Here is a 6596-nt window from a genome sequence, read left to right on the forward strand (position 1 = left end):
AAGAAGAATTACATTGAAATTGTGCCTAGTAGCATTCCACATCAAAAATTATGTTTTTATCATTTACCTACTCGAGGACGAGCAGGAATTAAGCTTGGGGATGCTTGATACGTCTCCAACGTATCTATAATTTTTGATTGCTCCATGCTATATTATCTTCTGTTTTGGACATTATTGGGCTCTATTATTCACTTTTATATCATTTTTGGGACTAACCTATTAACCGGAGGCCCAACCCAGAATTGGTGTTTTTTTTCCTATTTCAGAGTTTCGCAGAAAAAGAATATCAAACGGAGTCCAAAAGGAATGAAACCTTCGGGAACGTGATTTTCGGAATGAACATGATCCAGGAGACTTGGACCCTACGTCAAGTAACCAACAGGGAAGCCACGAGGTAGGGGGGGGCGCCTACCCCCCCAGGCGCGCCTTCCACCCTCATGGGCTCCCTATTGCTCCACCGACGTACTCCTTCCTCCTATATGTACCTAAGTACCCCCAAACAATCAAAGATGGAGCCAAAACCCTAATTCCACCGCTGTAACTTTTTGTATCCACGAGATCCCATCTTGGGGCTTGTTCCGGAGCTCCGCCGGAGGGGGCATCGATCACGGTGGGCTTCTACATCAACACCATAGCCCTTCCGATGAAGTGTGAGTAGTTTAGCTCAGACCTTCAGGTCCATAGTTATTAGCTAGATGGCTTCTTCTCTGTTTTTGGATCTCAATACAATGTTCTCCCCCTCTCTCGTGGAGATCTATTCGATGTAATCTTGTTTTGCGGTGTGTTTGTTGAGACCGATGAATTGTGGGTTTATGATCAAGTTTATCTATGAACATTATTTGAATCTTCTCTGAATTCTTTTATGTATGATTGGTTATCTTTGCAAGTCTCTTCGAATTATCAGTTTGGTTTGGCCTACTAGATTGATCTTTCTTGCAATGGAAGAAGTGCTTAGCTTTGGGTTCAATCTTGCGGTGTCCTTTCCCAGTGACAGTAGGGGCAGCAAGGCACGTATTGTATTGTTGCCATCGAGGATAACAAGATGGGTTTTTTTATCATATTGCATGAATTTATCCCTCTACATCATGTCATCTTGCTTAAAGCGTTACTCTGTTCTTATGAACTTAATACTCTAGATGCATGCTGGATAGCGGTTGATGTGTGGAGTAATAGTAGTAGATGCAGGCAGGAGTCGGTCTACTTGTGTCGGACGTGATGCCTATATACATGATAATACCTAGATATTCTCATAACTATGCTCAATTCTGTCAATTGCTCAACAGTAATTTGTTTACCCGCCGTGAATACTTATGCTCTCGAGAGAAGCCACTAGTGAAACCTATGCCCCCGGGTCTATCTTCCATCATATTAATCTTCCAACACTTAGTCATTTCATTGCCTTTTATTTTACTTTGCATCTTTATCATAAAAATACCAAAAATATTATCTTATCATATCTATCAGATCTCACTCTCGTAAGTGACCGTGTAGGGATTGACCACCCCTTATCGCGTTGGTTGCGAGGATTTATTTGTTTTGTGTAGGTGTGAGGGACTCGCGCGTAGCCTCCTACTGGATTGATACCTTGCTTCTCGAACACTGAGGGAAATACTTATGCTAATTTGCTGCATCACCCTTTCCTCTTCAAGGGAAAACCAACACAGTGCTCAAGAGGTAGCAAAGACCCATCCGTTAGCTTAGCATGTTGATCGTTCAGTTTTATTGCTATAGCTTTCTTCATGTCATATGCATATTCCTTTGACTATGAGATTATGCAACTCCCGGATATCGGAGGAATACCTTGTGTGCTATCAAACATCACAACGTAACTCGGTGATTATAAAGATGCTCTACAAGTATCTCCGAAGGTGTTTGTTGGGTTGGCATAGATCGAGATTAGGATTTGTCACTCCGAGTATCGGAGAGGTATCTCTGGGCCCTCTTGGTAATGCACATCATAATAAGCCTTGCAAGCAATGTAACAAATGAGTTAGTTGTGGGATGATGCATTACGAAACGAGTAAAGCACTACTGTAGGATGCTGCTAACGCGACACTACGATCAGATACCCTTCAACGAAACTGTGTGCGATGCAATAATCGAAAACGGTGGTGTAAAGGAACCGTCAAAAAAGGTGCAAAACATTTGCGATGGCGAAGCCATCAAACATGGTTCAGATTTTAGTTGCGTGTGCGATGCAGGGCATACAGTTCAGTTCAATGAACTGTTTGCGATGAGGCAGAACAAAAGAAACGGGCAGCCAGATGAAGGCGTGTGCGATATACATCATACGGTTCACTCGGATGAACTGTTTGTGATGAGGAGGAACAATAGAAATGGGCAGCTAGATAATGGTGTGTGCAATTGAGGGCATACGCTTCAGAAGGATTAACTTTTTGCGATTAGGCAGCAGAACATAAACGGGTCAGCCAGATCAAAGTGTCTGCGATTGATGGCATACACTTCACACGGATGAACTGTTTGCGATTAGCCACAACGAACTGAAACAGTTAGACAGATCAATGTGTGTGCGCTAGACGGGCAGCGTGCGCGATGGTAATAACAAGCGCGCACGGTTGTTGCAACAAGACGTGTGCTGACATTGCCTATTGCGGTGCACCCTATGGTGCAACACCACGTACGTGGCCGAGAAGGCGTATGTGCCCACATTACGCCTTTCGGGAATAGTGCCGCATTTATAACCGTTAGTAAATTTTGAGCCTACGCCCCGTCACATTCCAAATAGCAAACATGTTCACATGGATCAAAATCTAAACGGTTTCCCACTTAGGAGCGTATTAGTACTCGGTTATAAATACTACTACTCCAAGATGACTGCACATTCCTCCTCAACTCCTCATCCACAAAAACAAACAAGTCATTCATCATCGTTTCCTTGCGTCAGCCATGGCCAGTGTGAGTTCTGGGTCAAGAGATTGCCACCAGGAAGATGCGAGCATGGAAGCGGAAGCACGAGAGATGTCCCGCCTCGCCGCGAATGCAACCGGCATGTCCCGGCACACGGCCGTAGCAGCACAGAGGTCCTGTCGCGCCGCCAAAGTAGCATGGAGGTCCTGCCGCGCAGTCGATGCGACAGACTGGTTCGGCCGCACCGCGGAAGCACAAGAGATGTCCCGCCGCACCGCGAATGCGGCAGAGATGTCCTCCCGCACTGCGGCAGCCTGGGAAAATTTCTCGCGGGCAGGCGAGGACTCTTACAGGCGCATGCATGCGATCGTCCATAGCCAGATGGATCAGATCTCCGGCTGGGCGAGGTTGCAGGACGACATGAAAGCCTCTTTTGAACAGGCTACCGGCGTCATCCGACAACTAAATGAGAGCAATGTGAAGCTCTAGGCCGAGCGCGACCTGCTGAGGGCGAAGATCGTCGGAAGTGCGGAGCAGCAGGAGGAGACTACTGTCGTGTTGAAGAGGATCGGCGTCATCATCGAGAAACTTATGGACGAGAATGCCATGATGCACATCGAGCGTAGAAGGCTGGTGGAGGAATCCATGGATGCTCTCAAGTAGCATCTCGAGGACAAGAAAGAGCTCATTGTTGTTCGCCGCGATGACTACACTGGTACGGTGCTATACAAACGGTTTTTAACCCCTTTCCGCGACGGCGTTCGGAACCGTCACCTAGTGAGTGTGGCGATAGGGGGGTCCTTCCCACATGACTCAGAAACAGTCGGGGATATGGGATATGCCCTTCTGGCACACACGCTCGGCAAAATGAGGCCGTGTGCGACCGGCGAGCACTCAAATACAGAAATACGTACAATAGTGCTAAAAAATAAAATTATACAGGCGAAACCATTTCCGGTCGTAAGTACATCCCACACAGTCAGCCACCGCTAAATGTTTCCATTTGTATATACATCCCACACAGTCACTCCAAGGAAAACATTTGCGCAAGGTGGCGCAACGCAAACAGTTTTCAAGAGAATGTCGTGTGTGATTGTTCATTGATCCAACACGGTTTATTCGTAGAAACTGTGTGCGTTGCCTGAGGTCATCGCCCACGGTGTTTTCTCAATAACTGTTTGCAATAGGAAAACCCAATTAGCAGGCTAATTGCCCTATTATTAATAATCCATTTACTAATCTAATTGAGATTCATATTAAGCACATAATATATTCCATTTCCATATTAAGGAAGCATGATTTCATAATTGAAATACATCGGAGTACAACATGATATAGCTTCAACACTCAGCTACCCCATTACACAACTACACCAGCAGCAAGTTTCACATGCAATATCTAGAACCTTTCGAAATTAGCATCATAGACGATACATAGAGAGATGCATCTCATCTGGAAAACTACTGAAGCGGAAGGCAAATATTGAGCCTTCATTCATGTTGAAGGTCTTTGCAACTTTAGGCCAGTGCCTGTGGATGATTGACCGTCCATCCTTCGACCTCTTCAGGAACACTTCAATATTGAACCGTGGGTGTTGTATGAAAACTTTCCTCGCCTCCTGGCCACAGAGGTGGTTTGAGAGGTAATCATCAGTGAACCCTGAAAACAAGGATGTGCATAACTATCTTCTCTATATTGGAAATGGGGCAAAGGAATAAAAAAGGCAAGGTATAATAGTTAGTACCATCTTGTAAACCTCAGTGCATCCCATTGTTTCCCTTCAACACATATAAGGTAGTTAGTCATCAGGTTAAGTAAGGATTCGCATGCTATGAGTAAAATATGTTGATGATAAATAAGCACATTGCAGATTCATCAGATTAATTCAAGCCACATGGAAAACCCATTTATCCAAACCAAGCATGATTAAGAACTAGGAAATATAGCACTTGTATATGTTTCTCATGTATTAAGTGCAACCAAATTCAATTTATTCCTCACATGGTATACAATAACAGAATGCGGCCACAACAATTGAACATCGCATTGCAGAATTGAACCAAGTAGTTAACTAAACACCACAACAAATGAACCAAACGTTAACTGAGCACCACATTGCACAATATAACATATTCCTAATATAAGATCAGATAGTTAACCAAACCAAGCATGCTTAACAACTTGGAAATATAGCAATTGTATTTGTTTCTCATGTATTTAGTACAGCCAAATTCGATTTATTTCTCACATGGTATAAAATAACAGAATGCAGCCACAACAATTGAACATGGCATTGCAGAATTGAACCAAGCAGTTAACTAAACACCACAACAAATGAACCAAACGTTAATTGAGCACCACATTGAACAATATAACATACTCGTAATAGAAGATCAGACAGTTAACCAAACCAACCATGCTTAACAACTTGGAAATATTGCACCCTGAAGAATTGAACATCACATTTGTAGAATTGAACCAAGCAGTTAACTGAACACCACATTGCACGACATATAGAACATATACACTATAGCAGAAGATTGCAAGGTAAAAGTAGATAGCACAACTCACTAGAATTTGTTAAGGAAATGTAGTAGCTAGCAAACTGAACATGGGTCCTTATAGTGAGCTAATAAGACAAGCTACTCCTCGTTGTCGGAGATATCGATGACGATTGGCTCCTTGGACATGGAAGAGGGCGAGGCCTCCGCATCGTGGGTGCCCTCATTGTAGTGGTGAGTTGCCTGAGCCGCTCCAGGCGCCAACTTGCTGGCTCTCGAGATGAGGTAAGCACATGCACACTGAGAAAACACCTCGTAGTCTTCGTCAAAGGCACCGATGGTGGCCTCGAGAAAATGCCATGAACTATCGTTTAAAGTATCCAACCGCGTCTCGGTGTCAGCGCGCGAGGCGTCAATGGTGTCCTCGATGGCGAGGTGCTCCTCCAAGATCTGGGGGTCGGCACGAATGGCAGCCATCGCGAACTCATCTGCGCGTGCGGCCATGATTTGCTTGTCCACTGCCAAATGCTCCTTGAGATCCTGGCTATACTGTGTGCACCATGGCTTAGGCCGATGCTTATTTGGTGGAGGGATCAGTGATTTGGGTGGAAGGTGTCGCGCTCACGCCGGCGATCGGGGCATGTGGGATGTGGAAGGACGAGGAGGATGGGGGTCGGGTGTGGATTACCTGCCTGGATAGGCAAGGCCGAGCAGCGTGAAGGAGGGTCGCCGGCGAGGAGGCGGCGCTGCAAGCAAGGAGTGAAGGTTTCAACTTGGAAAGGAAGGCGAAAACGGGGGAAATGTGGCTTTTGGTAAGGGGGAGGGGCGGGGAGGTAGATATTTCCACGGAAGCCGAAAATTTGGAATCGCTTCAACGAAAAAACTAGCATGCAAAGTGTCATCAGACACTGTCCCTTATTCAGAGCGGGCTGTGGACTATAGCCGTCACACCTTCTCGCGTAAGCCGTATGCATACTATACTCTGACGGTGCTCCAAGATATTTTGTGTTGCATCTCACACAGTTGGTTCTAATAAACTGTGTGAGATCTATTTGATTTTTCGTCTTGATTTGAATTACATAATGGGGTCACAATGGCCATGGACGTTGTTTGAATTGATAGACCTTTTATCTGGAGTGAACATGCAACTATATGTGCGTCCTAAAAGAATTGGAATTATTCAGGGTTCGTTTGGACATTTTTATGCATTAAGTGAGTTTTCGATGC

The sequence above is a fragment of the Triticum aestivum genome, chromosome 5A (genome assembly GCF_018294505.1).
Source record: "Triticum aestivum cultivar Chinese Spring chromosome 5A, IWGSC CS RefSeq v2.1, whole genome shotgun sequence".
In the NCBI taxonomy this organism is placed as follows: Eukaryota; Viridiplantae; Streptophyta; class Magnoliopsida; order Poales; family Poaceae; genus Triticum; species Triticum aestivum.